The sequence below is a fragment of the Salminus brasiliensis genome, chromosome 2 (assembly GCF_030463535.1).
Source record: "Salminus brasiliensis chromosome 2, fSalBra1.hap2, whole genome shotgun sequence".
In the NCBI taxonomy this organism is placed as follows: Eukaryota; Metazoa; Chordata; class Actinopteri; order Characiformes; family Bryconidae; genus Salminus; species Salminus brasiliensis.
The window spans coordinates 20,243,192-20,266,898 of NC_132879.1; the positions used below are offsets into that span (position 1 = coordinate 20,243,192).

At 41.9% G+C, this 23,707-nt stretch overlaps 1 protein-coding gene across 1 annotated transcript in view; it reads right to left on the reverse strand.

The window, feature by feature from the left end:
* Positions 1–18,049, reverse strand: part of lrrc4ca (leucine rich repeat containing 4C, genome duplicate a) — an 83,635-nt gene extending 65,586 nt beyond the window's left edge. Inside the window, exon 1 of the mRNA XM_072669872.1 lies at positions 16,182–18,049. The gene's annotated coding sequence lies outside the window, so the exon portion shown is untranslated. The remainder of the gene's footprint in view (positions 1–16,181) is intronic.
* Between the last annotated feature and the right edge of the window lie 5,658 nt (positions 18,050–23,707).

Sequence of the window (23,707 nt, forward strand, 5' to 3'; positions counted from 1 at the left end):
TGGTAGGTAATTTAACAAAAGCAAATGCCTTGTCTATGCTTGTATTCAGCTGACATTACTTCATTTAGGTGTACATAAGCACAGTTAACATAGAGCAATTCCCATTGTGGATTGTGAACACACAGGCCCAGAGATATCCTTTCCGAGGCAGAGAGCAGTCCGGACTATACTAAGAGACCCCACTGAATACTCATACATTATTTGGAAATATTCTGCCCTGACTTATTTTTGTTCAGTTTATCTTCAGAATGTAAACAACACTTACTGAATCGAATCCTCTCGGCTCTCGCAAGTCTGAATGATTCACTTTGGAATGTCGAAGACAACAAGAGTGTTTGAGCTCTCTGTGTTCTTAAAATTCCTGTCACTTGAATTTTAAATATCAGGACCTGGGCCTCTTTTACACATATTTCTAATGTATATGACCCATAACACTCCCTATAACCCTTACTAATCCGTCTTTGCTGCTCTCAGTTTGTTAAGCTGCTTCATAGAAATCAATTATATAATAACATATGTAATTAATTACATTTATATTCAATTTACATTCTGTGCTTATAGATTAAATGATTGTTCATATTTGAGTCCCCATGTATTTATGCATACAATGACAAATGAAAAATAAACACTACTGCAGTATCCATTAAAGGTTTAGCCTCCATAGTTTGCGTCTACTTGTTTTAATGAGCTCTGAGTGAAAAACAATCAACCTTAAATGTACCACATTTTTAATATGGCTGGAAATAAGTACGGCTTCTAAATGTTAAACAGCTTCAAATGACATTGTTTTCTTCACAGACTGGAACATTTTGTGCAACTACACACACTGAGAGCCCGCAATCAGCATCTATGCCCTCATATTGCACTTGTAATTTCTAACACCTTGAACATTAGTCCTATTTTTTCTTAATTGTTTCCTTTTGAATTTTGATTTCAGAGGCTTTTTGGCTCAAAATAAAGTAGCATTTAAAAATAAGAAGAACAAAAGACAATACCCTATTGTATTTTGCTTTGTATATTTGTGCACTTTACTGATTTACATTCACAAAAAGCTTCCATTGTCACAACGCTTGCTGAGGTAAAAATGACAATATAACTGACACAGTTTTTATGACAACTGGCTGGGAAAAAAAGCCTTAATAAATGTATCGTTACTGTCACGCAAAAACTTTGTATCTCCCTTTTTGCAATTTTTCACTTTTGACTTAATGTGAATCTGGCAGTTCTTTAACTCCTTAAGTGCAGAGAGGCTGATTACACACTTATTATTCAGCAACTACAGGGACTCGTTAACTCGGTGGAGTACACAGCATCAGTCACTGGCTACATCAGCAAGTGTATTGATGATGTCACTGTCTCCAAGACCATCACCACACGCCCAAATCAGAAGCCGTGGATGACTCCTGAGGTGCGTGCGCTACTGAGGACCCGCGACTCGGCCTTCAGAGTGGGTGACAAGGCGGCCCTAAGGAAAGCAAGAGCCAAATTGTCACGAGCCATCCGAGAGGCAAAGCGCGCACACGCCCAGAGAATCCACAACCACTTTAAGGACACCGGTGACACACGGCACATGTGGCAGGGCATCCAGGAAATCACAAACTACAGGACAATGCCACCGTCCTGTGACAGTGATGCCTTCCTCCCCGATGCCCTGAACGACTTTTATGCACGGTTTGAGGCACAGAACAACACGTTGGTGAGAAAGACCACCCCCAAGCCAGACGAGCAGGTGTTGTGCCTGACTGCAGTGGACGTGAGGAAAACTCTGCGCAGAGTCAACCCACGGAAAGCTGCAGGACCAGACAACATTCCCGGCAGAGTGCTCAGAGAGTGTGCAGACCAGTTGACAGATGTTCTCACGGACATATTCAACGTCTCCCTGCGCAGCTCCACTGTCCCAATGTGCCTCAAGACCACCACCATCGTCCCCGTGCCGAAGAAGTCCACGGTGTCCTGCCTCAATGACTACCGTCCCGTAGCTCTCACGCCCATCATCATGAAGTGCTTCGAGAGGTTAGTCATGAGGAACATCAAGAACCAACTGCCCTCTTCATTGGCCCCTGCAATTTGCATATCGTCCCAACCGCTCCACGGACGATGCCATCACCACCACCCTTCATCTCTCCCTTACCCACCTGGAGAAGAAGGACACCTACGTCAGAATGCTGTTCATAGACTTCAGTTCAGCATTCAACACCATCATCCCACAGAACCTCACCAGGAAGTTAAGCCTGCTGGGCCTCAACACCCCCCTCTGCAACTGGATCCTGGACTTCCTGACAGGAAGGCCCCAGTTAGTCCGGTTCGGGGACAGCAGCTCCAGCACCATCACCATGAACACTGGGGCACCCCAGGGCAGTGTACTGAGTCCTCTGTTGTTCACCCTGCTGACTCATGACTGTGTTGCGAAACACAGTTCTAACAGCATCATAAAGTTCGCCGATGATACAACTGTGCTGGGTCTCATCAGCAAAGGCGACGAGTCAGCATACAGAGAGGAGGTGCAGCAGCTGACAGACTGGTGTACAGTCAACAACCTTCACTGGAATGTAGAGAAGACCAAGGAAATGGTTGTTGACTTCAGGAAATCAAGACCGGACCACTCTCCGCTTAACATCAACGGCTCCTCTGTGGAGATCGTTAAGAGCACCAAGTTCCTTGGTGTCCACCTAGCGGAGAACCTCACCTGGTCCCTGAACACCAGCTCTACAGCCAAGAAAGCCCAACAGCGTCTCTACTTCCTCCGGAAGCTGAGAAAGGCCCGTCTCCCTCCACCCATCCTCACCCTCTTCTATAGGGGAACCATAGAGAGCATCCTAAGCAGCTGCATCACTGCCTGGTTTGGGACCTGCACAGCCTCTGACCGCAAGTCCCTCCAACGCATTGTGAGGACAGCTGAGAAGATCATCGGAGTCTCTCTCCCCTCCGTCATGGACATTTACACCACCCGCTGCATCCGCAAAGCAACCAGCATTGTGGATGACTCCACCCACCCTTCACACAGACTGTTCTCCCTCCTGCCATCAGGAAGAAGGTACCACAGCATCCGGTCCAACACGACCAGACTCTGCAACAGCTTCTTCCCCCAAGCCATCAGACTCCTCAACACAACTCAACTTCTGAACTGATGTCTTTCTGGTACATGTACACTCTCCCTCTCTCTCTCTCTTTCCAACCATTTACCCCAGATAACATGGGAAGCATTTTTTGCACAAGCATTTGCACTAATAACTTTACTACCTCACTGGACTCTATTTATTGCACATTGCACAACTTGCACACTACCGTCATTATTTATTATTATTCTCTGGTCTGTACTGTGTTGTGTTGTCTGTCCGCACTTGTTTGTTTGTGTTGCACTTGTGTCTTGTATGCACTGTCTATGTTGCACCATGGTCCTGGAGGAACGTTGTTTCGTTTCACTGTGTACTCTGTATGTAGTTGAAATGACAATAAACCCACTTGACTTGACTTGACTTGACTTGACTTGACTTGACTTGACTGGTGGGGCTATTACCTGGTTTTAGAAGTTTGTACACTTTTGGCCCACAGGCGGTTTATAGGCTTTTTAAGGGGTTACATTGTGTTAGAATTTAATGATTAATAGATAGCAATAGCAATGCTCCAAAAGTGACTTGGAATTACATCCTTTTCCATCGACTTCGATGAAAAGTAAAAATGGATTTTCCTTCTCCTGTGAAGCTGCCATTTTGGAAATACAAGGTATTTGTCTGACAGCGACATTATGTAGCTTCATATAAGCGGACATGGAAAACTTATGTAAGGTGTCCTGTAGCTTAGCAAATGCTGCCCTTCAAGTGGTTCCATTAGTGCTATACTGTAAATATAGGGCTGCACACACGTGACAGCTTTTTCTCTCATATTTCCTTTACATCAAATAATCATGTGATCACTTATATTTGTCACTCTGTATATTTGTCACTCTGTATTGCTGACAGAAAGAATTTATACAAAATGTGACAAGATGTTTCAAATATGTAAATCCCACATATTCATGGTTATTGGAACTTGTCCGCTTCAGGCGTACATCTACAGTGTATTCATAAATATTCATGTTTTCACAAAACCGCTATTTCATTTAACAAAAAGGCAACAGTACGCTAACAATACAAGACTGTCAGTAATTGCTAAATATTGGGTTCACTTTAACAGCTATTGCACAGAAGCGGAGAAAAAATGCTGAAAGGTTTGACCTTAGGGGACTGAGGTCATCTTGCCATATGCCACCTTACAGCTGCCTGGAGCTCTGTCCTGGAGGCACTGCCTTTTAGTTTCAATAAAAAAAAAAACAGATATAAGAGTCAAAAGACTGATGTCAGAACAGTAGGTCACCCCTAACCTTGAATGTTAAAAATAAGCTCCAAAAGGGTTGCCCTGTCAAGGGACATTCCTGCTTTGCACCTAATGATTTCAGTTAGGCTCTAGCCCACTGCAACCCTAACCAGTAAGAAGAGGAAAGAAAAGAGGATGGATGGATGGATGGATGGATGGGGGAAGCCATGGCCTAAAGATTGGAGGTATGGGCTTAGGAACGGAAGGTGGGCGCAGAGGATGTGAAGGAACAGCGCTTTCTCCTTCCTCAACTTCTGATCCTGAAATGTCCTCGAGCAAGACTTCTAACCCCATTTGCTCCTCAGGCGCTGAGGTGGCTGCCCACTGCTCCAGATATGTGTTCTCACTCCCCCGGTTCTTTAAAGTATGTGTTCACTGCACGGATGAGTTAAATGTGGAGGGGTGTTGCTAATGAAGGAGTATGTTTGTACTCTCTTCAGACTCACATGCCAAAAATGGTTCTTTAAAAACGTATCCATTAAGAAAAGGTTTTTAGCTTTAGCATCACTCCAAATAATCATTTTTGGCACCTTTATTTTTGAGAGTGTTCTGATTTAATATAGTACAATTATTCTGTACAAGGATTCTGACAAAAATGCATGTACTCATTTTTTGAACTGAAAAGAAAGAATGCATTTAGTGAAAAAAACAAATGTGGGTCTGAAAGCAGGGGTAAGCATTGGGTAGGGATTGTGTGGTGGGAGGGGGGTTGTGCCTTAGATTCAGTTTTAGAGCAAACAAGGATTTGTCAGTGACAAATACCCATTCAATTGACTTGGCAGTTAAATATTAAAGGAATAATAAACATCAGCAAGCTCCTCCTGAGTTGTTCTCTGTGTTTTTCAGTCTATGCTGTTTCAATTATTCCTGTTATTTGTCTCTGCAAAATTCTACAAGTACTGTGTAAGTGTAAGGTGGGGTGAAGCCTGTGTGTCAATGTCACAGCTCAGAGAACACTCCATGAGGGCTGCAAAACACACTGATGAAGTAGGAAAAAAGTCTGAGTTGCAATTCTGCTATTAGGCAGCTTTTGGTCTGCACTAACTGATTATTTTGAATAATAAATGTATTGATTATTGTTCAGTTAATTGATTAATCAAACATGTATGCTTTCTGCCATTTCTTCTCATTTTCTTTGCTACAGGTACACAATTATTCAATTTTCCGTTTAGGAAAAGTCCAATAATGGTGAAAAATGTAATAAAAGTAGAAGTATCACTTCCTACATTACCTGTAGCCTATTGCAATTGGTCATAGAGATGAGTGTATTATAGAAACAGTATAGAGATGTACATATGGCCTTTTAAAGGTAAACATCATGTGGCAACATTTACTTTTCCCCCAGACATGACATTCTCAACAACACACTGAGCACTTATTTAAGTAAACAAGGCATTGACATATTAACTTTTTTCCATATATGAATTATTCATCATTTATGACTAATAAATTGAGCCCTTCCTGCTGTCCACTCCAGACACCACTCTTTTCAACAAAATAAACATGTAATTAAAAGTCACAAGCATCTGTTGTGCTTAGAGATCCATATAATCCCTGTCGGAACAAAAGCTCATATTTCCTAAATGGTAACTTTATAGGATACGAAAACATGTCTTCCAACTTCCAATGTAATGTGTCACTATCTACGATTTTATTTCTGTAGGTATATTCATTTGGGAATTTTGATGCAATGTAAAGTATAGCTAGCATTTTATGAAGCACTTTATTTTGATCGTCCCTTGTATAATTTACCCAAAAAAGTAACAGAACACAAGAGGGTGTGTGTTACCATCAAATAACAGCATGGCTGTGATGGAGAGGAGGCGAGTGTCATATTTCATCACAGTCATGCTGTTATTTCAGAAAACACACAAGCTTGAATGTTCTACTGCTTTTATACAGTTTGGTAAATAAATAAAGTAAGAAACAAATAAATTGAGCTGTGAACGTAATGTTAGCGTTTCCTTCTGCCAAATTATAGTTCCTTAACAAGCAGCGTGTTGCAATGTCACAGCCTCCAATTCCTTCTCCAGCTCCTTACACAGACCAACAAATTAAAGTTTTTTTCTTGTCCATTTGTTCTTGTTGTTATTGTGTATATTTGTCTTAATCCTTTAAGTGTTGTTTTAGCTTGTTTATGTTTAGTTTTTCTCTGGGCATTTACACTACGTCTTAGTTCGTTATAGGAATTATAGCAATGGTGTTCAGCGCAGTGATACAGTGCATGTAAAACAAACAGAAAAACTAAAACAGTTAGCTCTGGCCACGCAAGCCGATCGTCATAACAGCACGTTAAGAACACTTCTCAACCAGTCAGCTTGCGTGGCCGGAACTAACTGTTGTATAAGTATCTATTAAATACAACTGAACAGTTTATGGTTAGATATCATTGCATATTTGAATTGAATGTCAAATATTCAATGATATCTAACCCTAAACCTAGTCCTTAGTCTTTAACCATCAAGCCAAACCTAATTCTACTCCTAAATGTACCCTAATCCTAACCATAACCCTGTACATTTTTAACATCTGAATCTAAATTTATCTACAGCATCTGTAGATAATCTGTAGAGGAGTATCACAATAAAGTGTGACTGGATTGGGTTATGCAACAGAGAGGGGTGTGCAAGTGTGTGTGTGTGTGCCTGTGTATGTAAACGCCGATGACAGTTCCTCATTTTTGTGAGCATTGCAGAGCTGCACAGGCTGGCTGCGTCAGACTGATCCAGTTATTATTTGAGCCTGAGAGCTTTCTGTACGGGCCCTTTGTGAGAGGAAATTACATTAATGAACTCAGATAAGAACAATCAGCTCCAGCTGCACTTTCCCTTTCTCTGCTTTCTCAAATAACCTATTAAATGCAGATTCTTCCTGGTCCCATCATTATCGTTCTCTCTCACTCGCCCACTCTCTCACTTTCTTTCTCTCTCTCTCTCTCTCTCTCTCTCTCTCTCTGTCCCCAGTCCTGCTCTCTCTTTCTGTGTCGCTCTGTCTGAACTCAACCTCCATTAAACAGGTGCTTCAGTACGTGAGGAGCAGGTGAGCAGCAGCGTGTCACCTTTTCTGCAGCCTATTTTAACCTTTCAAATTAGCAGGTAGAATTAATATAGTGACCCAGCGCCATATCACATAAAACAGATGCCTCCCAGGTGCGGCTGAGTAGGGGAGTCACAGATTACACTGCAGCGTGCTCTGCAGCACATACACACATACGCACACACACACACACACACACACACACACTCATACACATGCACCATTTCTTCTATAGCTGAGGCTAGTTCCTCCACAAGGCTGCTGAACAGCCATTGAGCTCTATCTCTGAGATGTGCAATTGAGGATGGAGGACAGAAAAGAAAAGAGAGGATGGAGGGTTAAGGCCTTAAACAAGCCCGGTAAGGTGGCTGACGACATTCTGGCAGTGACTCACGCGCCGCACTGAATTCAGGTCATTTGCTTTTAGCAGAGTTTGAAAAAAACAGAGGGCACCCACATTCCTGAGTCATTAAATGAGGCCTAATTTGGACTTTATTGGTTTCATGGCCCGACTACTGCTGCTGCTGTTACTGCTACTGCTGCTATTGCAGAGGAGATGGCTGCACACACACCTCCGCAATATGTGTGCATGTTGACAGAAGCTGCCAGCTGGCTGAGGTTTAAGATTTGAGTGAGTGAAGCAGGTTCTACATCACCAGTAAGAGTTCAGAGTCTGTTCAGCGCATGGATGGAGGTACAGAGACGTTTGGTTGGACTACAGTGCAGAAATGTTCATTTTGGGACTATTCTTAGATGGAGTTGCTACCAGGGAGGGGGAGACTAGGCTGTGTTTTCGTTGATAATCATAAAGCACCGCTGTATCTTTACAAACTGCCACTAATGCAAAAGTATGAGGCAGTTCAATGCGAATGGATGAGAACCCACCTAGAGGTAACCAAGCTAATTATGCCTTACTGATAGACTCCCATCTACAGCTGGCCATGGCATCATCAAGGATTGAACTCACAATCTCCTGACAGTGGGGCTTACCCATGGATGGTTGCACCAATCAAGAGCTAGCAAATCTATTTGGGCTTGCAAATCTATTTGACATCTATAAGACATGAAAACTGATTCCAGAATCTCCCATCGTTCCTCCTAGTTAAGGCTGGTGCCAGTTTCGATTACTGGATTTTCCTGCTCTCCTGCAATCTGGACCAGTTTGGCCTCATTGGAGCAATCTTAATGGGAATCCAGCCCTCTCCTGATGTGCTGAAAGTTCACCCCCTACTGATTGGACTGATAGTATGAACAACCCTTCACCACCACTTTCTGTGGAGTTTTCCCTGGTCAGATCCTCACATGTTCATATTAACACAATCATCATGGACTAATCGGTCATTCTCATTCTGGTCAGATACCCTCATCCAGCATCACTATTAGGCCTCACTATAATCTGAACAGTTTCTGTGCATGGATTATCTTACTATTCCTCATTATATAATATTGAGTCATTTACTTCACTACTTCAAAACTCTCAAGTGTTTAGCTATTCAGTGTTGACCAGAAGAGGACGGCTTTCCCCTTTTAGGTTCCTCTTTATTTCTCTTTCTATGAGGGAGTTTTTTTTTCCTTGTGACTGTTGCCCATGGCTTGCTCACTAGTGGCAAGGACCTGGAATTCAGCAAAGCTGCTTTCTGACAACATCAGTTATAAAAACTGCTGTACAAATACATTTCAACAAAGGCCTCCCTACAGGCCAGAACACACCAAGTCAACAAACATCAGCTCAGTCAAACTCAGCTGGGTTGGTGTGTCAAACCTGTGTGTGATTGTTGAGTTACTCATGATGTTCGTGATGTCCTCCTCCAGTGAGACGGTTCTACAATGTTCTCACCATTCATACTGCACTAGAATGTTCTCCCATTGTTTTGGAATCTTCTCTCTAATGTCTGCTGATCTAAATGTTCTCTCCAGTTACACGGTTTAAGAATGTCCCCATTCACACTGTTCTAGAGGGACAATTCACAGTGTTCTAGAATGTTCTTTCTCATTCACATTGTTCTAGACTGTTTCATGCTTTCTGATTCATGTTGTTCTAAATGTTTTTCTCCAGTCACACTGTTCAAGAATTTCCTCCACCTCAAACTGTTCTATATGCTTTTCCCCATTCACACTGTTTTAAAAAGTTCTCTTCAGTTGATGCTGTTCTAGAATGTTTTCTATTCACACTGCACTGGAAATGTCTCAGGTAGCAGTTATACTGTTCTGGAATATTCCCCACTTAACTGTGTTCTCTCCAATATATGCTGTTCTAGAATGTTCTCAATTCACACTGTTCTAGAGGGGTCTTTCTATTCATACTCCTATTCATGCTCATGTAGAATATTCTCTCCCAGTTATACTATTTAATCCATGCTGCTCTAGAATGTTCTCTCTCATTCATACTCTTCTAGAATGTTGTCCTCCATTCACACTGGTTCATTCACAACAGTCCATATAAATGTTAGGGTTTTTTTTAGGTCAGTGGGAGCCGGCTTTAAGAGCATGAAAAGAAACCTTGAAAGGAGAACGATATGAATGGTAGAGATATGAAAAAAAGTGTCAGGAAAGGATGGACATGTAGTGAAGCAGGTGTGCAATGTTCAGGACAGATTGGGAGTTCCTGCAGAGATTGGCATACATCACGCTAAAAGCAGATCATTACAGGAGTTCGAAGGGAAGAGATGGGGTAGTTACAGCAGGTGATCTGGTCCTGCATCAGTTGAGGAGTGGTAAAGAGGTCAAATTCAGAGAAACGTCCATCAGGGTAATCCGGATGGGCGATTTATGATGTCGGGGCAGAGTATTCAGAGAGATTGATGGTGCAAAGCAGAGTGCTGATTGATTAGGGCATTGACTGGGGGAATGTGCTGCGCTCATCCTGCAGAAAGAGCTGCCAATGGGAGAGCTCTCCAGAGAAATGCTCCAACATTCAGACATTTGGGTCGGCAAGAGAGATTAATGAGAGGTCAGTGTAAGTGCGTGTGAGGGAAGAGAGAACGAGAGAGTGAGCTATTGAATATGATTGTGTGTGATTATGTGTAGGAGGCATGTGTGATTGTCATGCGCTTGTGTGCATGGTGTGAGTAGCATGGTTGCCACTATGCATGCGTGTGTGTTTGAAAGTGGCTAGCTGCTCCTGGGTCCAGTCAATAAAACAAAATCACTCACATAATCAAACAAATCACAAATGCAAATACCAGTAGCACTCATATTGCTCAACTACACTGAATAGGCTGTGTATCAGCAGTGCTGTGTGTTCTTATATTCACCTACATTCCTAGTACATAAATAAGGGTTCCGGAAGGGTTTTTGGCTTGATGCTATGGTTCTAGTCAAGATTGGCATTGGATTCCTAAAATCACTGCATTCTGTTCACACTTACCGATCTCAGCTACGTACAATGCCATCCACTGAAAGGTTCTTTGATGTTCAGCCCATCCATGCTGTTCTAGCATGCTCTTCCCATCAGCAATTTAATAAACTGTTCTCTAGTTTTACTGTTCTATAATGTTCTCCACTTTACACTGTTCTAGAATGCTTTCTCCAATTCATGCTGTTCTAGCATGCTCTCCCCATCAGCAATCTTATAAACTGTTCTCCAGTTAGACTGTTCTATAATGTTCTCCACTTCACACTGTTCTAGAATGCTTTCTCACATTAACACTTGTTTAGTATGTTCTCCCCATTGACAATCTTGTAAATTGTTCTCCAGTTATACAGTTCTAAAATGTCCACTCAAACTGTTCTTGAATGTTCTCCTGCATTCACACCATTTAAGAATGCTCTTCCCATCCATACTGTTCTAGAATGTTCTCCTCCATGTACACTACTTTAGGGATATTATCTCTCATTCACTGTTCTAGATTGTTCTCCCCATTCAGTTTCTTATGGAATGATCTCTCCCATTCATACTGTTCTATGAGGTTATTCTCTATTTACTCTGCTCTACTCTTTAATGTTCTCTTTCATTCATACTGTTCTAGAATGTTCTCACCATTCACAGTCCCCTAGAATGTTCTCTCATTCACACTGTTATATAAAATCTATTTACACTGTTTTATAATGTTCTTCTCTGTTTACACTGTTCTATAAGGTTCTTCTCTATTCACACTGTTCTATAAGGTTCTTCTCTATTTACACTGTTCAATAACGTTCTTCTCTATTTACACTGCTCTATAAGGTTCTTCTGTATTTACACTGCTCTATAAGGTTCTTCTCTATTTACACTGTTCTATAAGGTTCTTCACTGTTCTATATTATGTTCTCTCCATTCACAGTCCCCTAGAAAGCTCTCTCAACCATACTGTTCTTGAATGTTCTCCCCAGTCTACCCTTTTTGCACTGCTCTAGAATGTTTTCTGTCACACTGTTCTAAAATGTTCTAAAACTTATATCAAAACTGGCTTAGCACTCCAAAGAACTCTTTCTGGCTCCTTTAGATTTTAGAGGGCTGTGTTTCAGTCTGATAGTCACCAATACGCCTGCTTTGCACATAATCCTCCTTCCATGCAGTCGTAACTCCAGTCTGAAGAAAGAAATCCTCCATGTTCTACCATATAAGGTGTAGATAATAGTGGAGAGGAAAGTAGATAACATGGATCTCCTTCCCTGTTTAATTTCCCCTTCATGCTGAATCAAATCCCCTGGGAAAATGTATACCCTGAGGAGATGAAAAATTGATGGGCGGGTTTCATTATTGATAGAAGTCTACGGCAGTTTAAGGGATGAATTCTCATGCTTGCTTAAGCTGGGTTTTACATAGGCTAATCTGCCTTTTTAAAAAGGGAGCATTTACTCTGTTACAAAAGACAGAAGTCGTGGTCTTGCTCTAAACCCTAAGACTATCTAAGGAAATGCCAGAGTGCAGAGAGGATATGAGCTTGGACTGCTCTCTATCTCTTCTAAAAGAATTAGGAGATGTATGTTATATGGGTTCTTTCTGTTTGAGTTTTTTTTTTTTTCATAGAAAATGAAATGGCTGTGAAAGAAAAACACACCAACACACTCAGCGATAGATAGATTAGTTCTCAGAGCGGTCTGGTTTAAAGCAAAACACAAAACGCATTGAGAAACTGACCAGCTTTGATTTCATTGCAGTGGCGGTGATGGGAATGCTCCTGCTCCAACACTCCATATAGACATGATTCCAGAGAACCCAATTCCACTGCTCAACAGCTCAATGCTGGGGGCTTTATAACCTTTTACCCCCCCCCCCTTGGGATGATGCCAATAGGTTCATGTTTATCTGCTCCAGAAAGTCCAGTCATAGACAATCATAAACCTCAAGACTTTTCAAGTTCATCATGTTTTCTGTGTCATGTTAAAGGTAAAAGGTTAAAAAAGTTTGAGACCCAAGTGGTCCAGCGGACTAAGGTGGTGGCACCATGACCAGACAATCGCTGGTTCGTATGGTGGCTGGTTATGCATGTGTCGGATGAGGCACGTCTCAGTCCTCACCCTCACAGCGTCAGGAGCATCGCATTGTAATGGGGAGAGTACTAACGACTAATGGTGAAACAATATCTCCAGTATGCAAATGCTAATTGGGTAGGTAGAGGCATCAAACATGTCTTTAGAACAGAGCAGAACAGAGCAGTTACAATATGACCAGTATCACACTGTATGAGAGCTGGAACAATGCTTGTTTTCAGGGTGGAATGATCTAAAAAAGAGTTTTTTAGTAGAAAAGGACCTGACACTGCATGACCAGTGGGCTTGATTCTCACTAGCTCCCTGTTGGTGCCCATGCTGCATCTGTTTTGCTGCAGTCTTCTGTGTGCAAACAACCCAACCGGCTCTGGGGAGCCCACTATTGTCATACCTGAATAACGAAATAAACAAGCACGGAGCTGAGTGGGAAAAACAAAAATCCAAGAATCCACTACGACACACAACAAACCCATTTCATGAGGCTATGGTTCTCTATTCAGAGGAATTCACTATGAACGTCACTGAGCATGCTGTTACCACGTCCAAATGCAGCACACTCCACAGCTGGAGGAAATCCAGATGTTCAGAATGGCTTAGAAGACTGAAGGAAAGTGGAGCGGAGGAAAAGTTTGGGGAGATGCAGAGGGCAAATAATGGAGTGCCTCTGTGCAGATATGAATCACTCTGCATCATTCACCAACAAACAAATGTCATCTTTCCGATCAGCCCTGCAGATTCATCACGCCGGAGCTCCTGACAGGGGAAGAACATAAAATGAGCAGTCTAATTCATCTCCCCAAGGCAACGCCACTCAATCATCCTGCTACTCTTTTTCACATTGTGTGGGGAAAGAAGAAGAATAACTGGTTCACCATGGGGAATAGGAGCCATGCATTTTCAGGTGCAGGAGAGACAATATATTAATGAACGCCATTCTTGTTCCTTTAATTTACCAGGAAGAGTGGCAGTGCTGCTGGTTTGTGTTTGCTGTTCTTTCTATCTGTAACATTAGATGAAGAGTAGTGTAGTGATGTGTTTAAAAAATTACAGTTATATAACACAAGAAAGGTATAAACACACCCACCATGTTGACAAAGGAAATCAGTGTCAGGTTCCATGTCTTGTCTTACTACTTCTGCAAATCTTACTCTACATATAAGACCACCCATGTATATCATATCATCACAGCTTAACAAGTGCTTCCTGAATGTACTCCTTACAGTCAAAGCGATTCTATATTCTATTTGTATGATTAAAGTAATAAATGGATACAAATCTACTCTACACGCATGAGCCGTGTACCTGAAAAACCTCTAAAGGAAGGAGTGCTTGAACTGACACAGCCTTCTAAGCCTCAGATTGGGCATTATGCCAACAGGAAGCTCTCACAAAGGGATGGCAGTGTGTGGGTGGGTGTGCTTTGGCTGCCTGCAGAAGACAAAATGGAGTATTTCCACTGGACTGATGGAAGTAGTTCACTCACTACACATAAGACTGACTGTAATTAACTTGCCTCAGCCTTCATGGAAACCTAAAATTACCATTTCTAATTTACTACGTGACCTCAAAAAGAGGAATATAATATAACTTCTGCGAATTTGATTTGACAGGGACCTGCCTATCCACTAAAACAGCATGGAGAACCACCGCACTAATGTGAGAGCTTTCTGGAAGATTTATTTTCTTCTAGTAGGTCAAGGATGAGCAAACCCAATTACTTAATACAAATACCTGGTATGTATATCAAGTCTCTCCACAAAAGACTGCATGTCACCATAAGGTAAACTGAGCCACACAGTCAAGCACTGCTAAAATTTCACTCTAGATATCAGACTCAGTATTTTTAAAATATGTATTGATCCATATGCAAAAAAAGCAAAAAGTCCCTCTTTTTGTCTAATAAAGGTCAAATTGAGGTTACTCATAGTGCATTTTGGCATGTGTGGTGTGATGCAGGTGAGGTGTATTAGCATTAGTGTTGAGCTTATTAGCATACACCTACATGCTATGATTAAACATGATTCGTGCAATGGCAGTCTTAATGTTGTTTGTTTAAATGAATGAAAACAAAAACAAAGCAGAGAAAGCTACTTACAATTGCAAATTAGTCCCAGTCATTAGCACAAATATTTCCATTATAATTAAAACAATGGTTTACCAAAAAAAAAATCAAATCACCCAAATTAAGATATCAGCCAGTAAACATTTAATGTCTGCCGTTTGCTTCTACAGTTTTGTTTTAGTGCTATGAAGTTAATGTAGCTTAATGTGCTTAGGTGACGCAAACTTCCATTATACTAGCCCAGTAGCTCCAGTTCAAAACTAAGCAAGCAAAGTTTGGACACCAAATATTCCTTCTTACATGCTCAGTGAACTACTCGATTCATTAAATGACTTAGTTAATCGTGAGAGAGTGAAAATATACGCACTTTATCTCTATTTGAGTTTGGCACGGATTTCAGCACCACTGGGTCTGGACAGCACCCGACATGGGGCCTTGAAGTCTCGAAGTCTCTGACGACCACTTTAGCGCACTACAGCGTACAGAAAGCAGTGGCTTATCACATATTCGACCTGCCAAACGGTAACTGAAGCAGTTTCAGATATGATTACTCAAATTTAGAGCACCATTTCAGTCGTTTTAGGCCTAACATGGTAATTTGTGGATATGACTTTCAGAATGGGACTCAACACTGCCTTTATATTTTACACACATTCAACATACTCTATAATCCCACCCAGGCGAGCAAAATGCAACACATTGCACCTCTTTATAAACCATATTGGCAGAGTAGCTCGACGCCTAGGCATGTGATTAACAGTCATTAAGTGTAGAGTCCCATTACACTGAACCTGATGCGTGAGAAAGGAAAAGAAAGTGGAAAGGAAAGCCGGGGTAAGAATGTGTGGCAGTTTCTAATGTATAAAAAACGCATTTCTTTGATGAGGAAATCGACTGAAAGCGTTAAAGCCAAGCCTCTCTCTCTCAGCCTCTCTCTCTCTCTCTCTCAGCCTCTCTCTCTTTCTCTCCTACAGGCACACACACACGCTGAGGGATGGAGAGAGAGCACTTTAAATGAAATGTGACTTATAGAGACGTATAGCCATAGTGTACAGGTGGTCACAGCGCAATACAAAACACACTCTGACCTCGCGCTTCTAATAGACTGGGTCTACTCTTAATACAGGCATACGAATAGAAGCAGTGTGTGAGCTCAAACACTCGTTGCTAAGCGGGTCAGCAGGACGGGGAGCAACACAGCATACACAATTCTCTCGTAGGTCTTTCTTTTTCCACATTACAACCTGGCGCACACGACGACTGTAAAGTGAGCCACTGACGGAGAGATGAAAAAAAAAAAAGACTGATGACTTACTTTCTCGTCCTTTCTAGAAGCTTGAATAATCGGTGCAGTTCAAACCAGAGCGAAAGCCCGAGAGCGCGCTTCTCCACGCCGCCTGCCGCAGCGCAACTCCATCCGCAAGTGAGCCCCGCGTAATTCTGCACGATCCGCGCGCACAGTTCCTCAGTGTGTACGAGTTTCTCGCCCCTGCCTCGAGCCCGGCGATGGCCAGCAGTGGCTATAGATCCTCCAGCCCAGCTCGACTCGGCTCGGCTCGTTTAGAGCGTCCACGAAACGCTCAGAGGTGAGTTGTGCGGATCCATCACTGTGTTCAACACACTTTCTCCATAAGCCCAAATACCCACAGATGTAGGTCGAAGCTGCAGTGTCAGCCGGACATCTCTCTGGCCATCTTTACCATCCGAAGCACATTCTTTTCCTGGCACGGTTTCAAATGAATGCGCTGTCCCCTCTGCTTTGGTGTCCCATTCTTGACTAACTCGACTATATCTGTATATCTGTTTATTTCACCCGCCAGAAGAGTCGTCTTCACTTGCCAGTCTCCATCCTGAGCCTGGCGGTTCTCTGTCGTATCTCCGTCGTATATGTTCTTCACTAGAACATCTAAAAGCAGACAGCACAGTGGATGTTTTATTCCTTCCGAAGGGTTTTAGGATGCAACTTTTTTTTTCCCCTTCCCCCCTTTCCTCTTCGCCCCCTAAACGCGCAGGATCTGATTAGGTTTCTACTCACAGCCCAGTGCGGCTCTCAACACGCTTAGATTTCCTCTAAATGTCATGATGTCCTCAGGAATGCTTGGCCGGGCTCAGGCGCGCTTCAAGCACGTCGATGAAGGGGAACATTTGGGATGCATTCGTTTCGTTCAACAAATCACTTGAAAGCCTTCCGAGCAAATTCCGAGCGACGGAAATCAAGGGACGAAGCGAGACCCGAGCAGCGAGCGTCCTCCCCCCGTAATAAAACCACACACATCCCCGAGGTTCCCTCGCCAGAGTGACTCAGACGCACTCGTCCTTTCTGCTTCTCATCCGGCTGCAAGAGGAGCACCACGGGAGGGAAAAAGTCATGCTGTATAGTTCCGTCAGAGATGGATGTGAACTCGTGCGCTCTGGAGGTGAGATGTACATCCATCAGGGTGCGTTCCGGCGCTCATGTCGGGCTCCTCGCTTTTCTCTCAGAGGATCAGCGCCTCCCAGGACGCTCTGGCGCTGCTCTTCCACCACTGGCCCACTGCTGGACCTGCCACGACCATCCACGCACTCATGATGCAGCTCCCTTCATTCCATGTGCGGGATAAAGCGTTGCTGGAGAACGGAGAACCACAAACGCTACAGGTATGGGAAAAAAAAAAGATCCCTGTAGTAGAACACACACACACAAAAACCCCAAACCTGACGTTCACGAGACGTGCTGAAGTCCTGCTGTTTCGAGATGATTGCGGATCTGGTTCGAGCCTCCTCGCGCCCTGGACGTGTCCACTTGCTCCCGCCTCTCAGACGTATGAGGATGAGGATCTACTCTGCGCAACGTGACTCCCGCCGCTAAAGATCCTCTCTCTCACCCCCACACCCCACCCTCACGGACTTTCAGGCAACGCGAAGGCTCGCGCGATCTCTCTCTGATGTGTGTGTGTGTGTGTTGTTGGGTTTCTTCTTCTTATATAACAGATCTCTCGTTGGCGCCTCAGTTAGGTGAGATATAATTGTCCACTGACCTCCCATCAGACTGCTACTGATTGGTCAATGACAATGACCCCTGAACAGCCAGGACCGCGCCTGACTAGGGGAATCATGTGGAAATGTGAACGTGTGTTTTGCGGTGCCGGTGCCTGGTAGAAAGAGAGCGAGAGAGAGAGAGAGAGAGACAGTGTGTGTGTGTTCTTGTGTCGGTGTGTATGAGATATGAGAGTGTGCGGTGGAAAAGAGAGAGAGAGAGGTTGTCCGCAGCCTTCTTGTCTATTGCAAAAGGGACACGACTGCCATCTACTGACTCCCTTGAGCCCATCTTGACATCTTCAACCTGCGACCACCTGAACTGCTCAGAAACGTTCAGACTGACGAGAGGGCAACGTTTCAACCCGCGAAATCGCATCTTCAAGACAGTCCCAAATGCTTTATGGGCTTTCATATAGAACTTTGACATGTTCCCTGTGCATTTATGGCATTTAGAAGACAGCCTTATTCAGGGCAACATCTAAACGTGCTTTGTTGTCCACTCAGGAAATATCTCACACTCTTAAAACTAAACGGGCTACAAATGGTACTTTGAGGGATACCATAGAAGAACCCTTTGAAGTTCCATAAAGAACCATGTTTTTAATAGAGACGTGAGCGTGATAAGCCTGTGGTTGGTGTGGCGCAACAGATAACACCACAACCTGCCAGTGAGCTACCACACCATGTGGGAGACTGGGGTTCGATTCCCGGTTTGGGTGACTATGCTGCGCTACACCAATAAGAGTCCATGGGCAAGACTACTAACACTACGCTGGCCCACCTCTGTAATACCAGTGACCATGTAAGTCGCTCTGGATAAGAGCATCAGCTAAATGTCCTAAATGTAAATGGATACTGAAAACCTTTACATTGGTAAAGAACCATGATTCTTTAGACCTTCAAAACGTCTAAACACGTTTCTTAAAGAACCACTTGTAACACTTTTATCTAGTATAAGCAGGCTAGAATCTAAAGGTACTCTTGCGCTAAAATGCTAAGAGTCAGTGTTGATTCCTAGATGCCTGGAGACAGCAATACACCATGCCAAAACATGACATTACATCTTTGTGAAATACCCTGCAATCACAAACATTCACATTTGTGGCATTTACCTAATTCTTTTACCCACAGCGACTTACATTCGAATCACACAGGTGTACAGGAATACACAGGTAGGCTAATGTACTATTGGGAGTCTTATTGGTGTAGTGTGGTGTGGTGTTCTTATACCAGCCAGGAAACCAAACCCTAGTCTGCCACAGGCAATGTTGTTTTCCAGTACACTACACCTACCGCTCACCACCAAGATTTTAAAAAGTGTGTCCTAAGTGTATTTAATAATGAATTATTTAGGTATCTTCATTATTAAGCATCTTTCTAAACACAAGGGACACAAATTGAACAAATAAGTGGATGTGTAGGTTCCACTGAGTGGGCGTTACTAAACATGCTCCCAATTACCAGTTGTTACATCATTTCACTGCTAAAATCACTGTTGTTTTTAGCTTTAAATTAAAATATTTTGAGCTTACTGAACTTCTAAAAGTAAACCAATAGAACAATAGCCAGTGTTTTACATCCAAGTCACAGGTTAACTCCATTTTTTAATCTCTTACATTCTTTTTTGGTTTTCTTGGTCCTTCCAACATTGACCACTTGCCTGTTGGAAAGATCAGAAGCAAACATGCTGCAGCTAAACCCATTGGAGTGGTGTTTGTGCTTTAGTGCTTGTGAGGTGCATTATCATTCTTTAAGCAGAATGTGCTTGTCAGCATTGCATCATATCCACCCACGCTGCTGGCATCTCATCATTTATGTGCCTGAGCAGCTGTCCACCTGCCTATCATAGACAGGCTGCATCAGCTTAATATTGAAAGGAAGAAGCTCCTCTCATGCTGTCTGATTGCGTTGTTCTGATTGTCTGACATTAAAGAGCAGGCCTGCATGCTTATCAGCTCTGTGGGATATTTCAAAAAACAAGATTTCTAAAAACTGAATAATTTAAGTCATAGGTAAGGGCTGTCATCTCCAACTGAATGGGCTTGAGCTTTAACTTGTGGTATATGGACAAAAGTATTGATACGCCTGCTTATTCATGGGTTATTCTGAAATCAAAGACATTAAAATAGTTTATCCTCTTTCTGTTTGCTGGAGTCTCTACCGTCTCTACTTCCCCAGGAAGTCTTTCTACTATATTTTGGAGCCTTACTGTGAGGATTAGATTGCATACAGCAACAACATTCTCACTATGTCAAGTTCCTTTCACTCCTTCAAATACAAAATCTTTTGAATTGCTAACATGCTGACGACTAATAAATAGTAGGTGAAATCGCAAAACCAAATTGATGAGTTAAGGTACATAAAATAAGGATGGTATCATAACATAAAAATATTTGACAAATATTAGTACTGAGGACACAGTGTAGTGTGGGATGTAGGGATGTAGTGAGGGATGATGATCACCCCACCACATCCCCAACTTCCCAACTCATCCCAAATCTGTCCACACACAAAAATAGTGTCACTTAATGGGCTATAACAATGGCTTTTGAGATGCTTAAAGAATTACAGACACACATTTCTAGTCATTTATATGATTACCTTACTCAAACACAGGAAGCACTTTTTACCTGTAGCTTGAGAACATTCTCTGTTGCTTTGTATCTGCCACTAATATAGTTAATACAGTTATTACAGTTACAAGAACTCATTGGTTTAGGTCACTTTGCCCAGTGCCAGTCATTAGCTCAGTGGGTTTGAAGACCCACAGCATTGGGTGTGGCACAGGAAACTCACATTATTTGCCGTGATTAAGCTCCATACCTTAAGAATTAGTTGGAGTGGTGTTTGTGATCCAGTGGAATCCAACATCAGTACCTGACTTTACTAGTGCTCGCGTGGCTAAATACAATTAAATCTAAGCCAAATGCTCCACATTAGAAGAACATACAGTAAATACCAGGCTAAAGCCTTTTTTTAAAGACTACATTGCATAATTGCCCTGTGTGCTACCAGTCCTAATGCGGAAAATATATTTTAGTGGGCTACTCCGTTCAAAGTTTCCTATCCTTGAGAACGAAATAACACATATTTTCTACCCTAGGGTTCCTGTTCCTCAGACAGTGGTTAGAAAGATGAATTACTTCATCATTCATGTAAAAGCTGTTCATACGGAAATATACCAGAACAAGTCCACAAGAAATCACCAGCCCATATTAGTTTGAGTTAAAATTATATATCTGCTGCATTATGATAGCCCACAACCTTACTATTGACAACCTACCCTGTTTTCTGGATTTAAGACTTTCATTTTATCACCGCCCAATGATTCTCCTGTGACCACTCCATTTGGCTTAGGATATTATTTGCTCCATGGGAGTCTTCTGACTGACCATAACATCTATCTTAATGCAACCATTTATTTGTCTTCAGGGAGACAGCGGGTTTGGTGAATGACGCAAAGCATTATGCTATCAAAAAGACTTCACAATAACAAATCCAACCCAATGGGAATAGAAATGGATTAGTCTACATGCAGACTGATACAGTGTTCCTTTACCACAACAAACACAGCAACTGTAGGAATATCTCTGTATAATAATTATATTATAATATAATTATAATATAATTATATTATAATAATAGCTACTTTGCCCTTTAATATAGCCTTCAAGTGAATTCATTATATTGCTCAAATTGCCTTGTTCCTTGGTGGTGCCTTGTTTCACTGTGTTCATTGGAGACCTACAGTGAAGGACATTGAACATTGAAATCCTTAGGAGAGTTTTGTTGTGGAACAATTATGAGAACCTTAGAAGAAGTGGAAGGACCATTGCGAGAGGATAAGAGGTAAAGCAAAGATTGTTGTAAATGAAACTTTAATATCAATATTAATTAATATCAAAAGAACCATCTCCCATCTTAAATAATGATCCTGACCATAATGTCCTTCCATCTGTGTTTAAAAATGTTCCTTTGTCCTTGAGCAGGAGACCAAGGGTCCTGCAGACTCGGCATGGGGGAACATAAATCTTCTCTGTCCTACAGTTCTTTTGCCCTCAGCCTGTATTGGGACTTGCTTGCAGGGTCAAACATCACACTAAACAATAGCTTCGGTACAGTCAAACCACAGTATGGAGTCAACATCAAAGGCTCCACTGGAAAGTTAACAATGTCATTATCTGACCGCCAGACCCCGACTACAGCGTGCATAAAACAACTTTTGGCAGTGCACTTGGCAGAACGTCAGCTTTATGAGAATGGGGAAGCATGATTCTACAACATGTTTGGAAGAGGAAAGCTACTGTGATTATTTTCTTTCCTGGGGTGCAATATGGTGCCAACGTTTTAATAATGTGTATGAAGTGTTGCAGTGTTCAGCCTGTTTAGAAAATGCAGGGCAACAGTTTTTTTTTGTTTGTTTTTTTTTTGCTGGTTTCACTGCAGTGAATTCTTTAAAATAACTATTTTCATGGCTGTTACCAATTTCATTGGTTTGCACTGTCTGTTTCAACTAGTTCAAAATCAGGCAATGTCAGAGCATAATTACTTGTGGTCCCTTATAAATGAGATGTGTCTGTAAAATATTGCAAAGATTTGAATTCTAGACAAATTAAATATTTTTTATAACAGTGCTTGCAAGCCATCCAAAACATTTGAAGAACCTTCACTTTTTTAGAGTGTAGTAAAACTATTGCCTCATAGCAGTGGTTCACAACTTGTACATGTTAATGGTTAATGGTTGCCATGATCCAAACACACCAATCCTAAGTCAGCTAATGAACCTGGCATCATAAAAAGAACTTCCAAAGCTTCCAAGCTTCCCTTCCAGTGAGAAACTACACTTTTAGTGTCCATTCTGATTCGCCAACAAGCTAATGAGTGCAGATTGCTATACTCTATAATATGTGAATGATTCGCAATTCTGATCGTAGCACTGTGAAGGCAAATAAATGAATGCTATAATACTGTTAGATGATTTCCCACTAGCTGTACAACATGAGTGCCCATCACACATGTTTTACTGATAATTACGAAGCCATTAAACAAACAAAAGGCTAAACCCTTATCAACCCACTGTCCTATTTTCCATTTCTGCTTGGATGGATCTCCTCAAAGAAAGGAGAACATCAGTCACCTCGACATTAATAATAACATTTGCAACAATTAGCAAATTTAGAGACATGTTTACTATCTTGTTTGATCCAATCTTATCATTCTGTACTTGGTTTACAATCAGAAACTTTTACAGAAATGTTAAGAATTTCAGATTCTACTATGGATATCTTTAGGGTTAGGGTAAGTTTAGCCCGTGTTAGGGTTAGGAACAGGGTTAGATGTTGTAGATTAAGTTTAGGTTAGGGTGTAGGTTTAGGTAATAAAATTACACTGGTTTTGTTTGATTTCAGCATGTTTGGATTGTGTCAGTAATTTGTGCATATAGACGACAGTTGAATTGTTTTAGTACAAATTGTCTTTTATTTACATTTGTACATTTCTCTGGAGACCAGGCTTATAGAACTACTGCTTTTCATTTAAAAAAAAAACATTTCAGTACAAGATTCTTTGAAGAACCTTTGTAAATGAGAGATTTGAGTGTGAGTTACCTTTGTGTTGTGTAAAGACTATGTTCAGAGCTATGAATGCAAGCCAAGACTGATATTGTTGGTCAACAGCACAGGCTCCCTGTTGTGCTATTGTCTTTGCCATCCTCCTTATCTTTTATTTTCATACTTTCTTTTAAAACAAAGCTTAGAATTTTACCAAATTTTGACCACTCTCAGGACTCACAAACACTGCTATAAAGATTAGTCAGGAAAGATA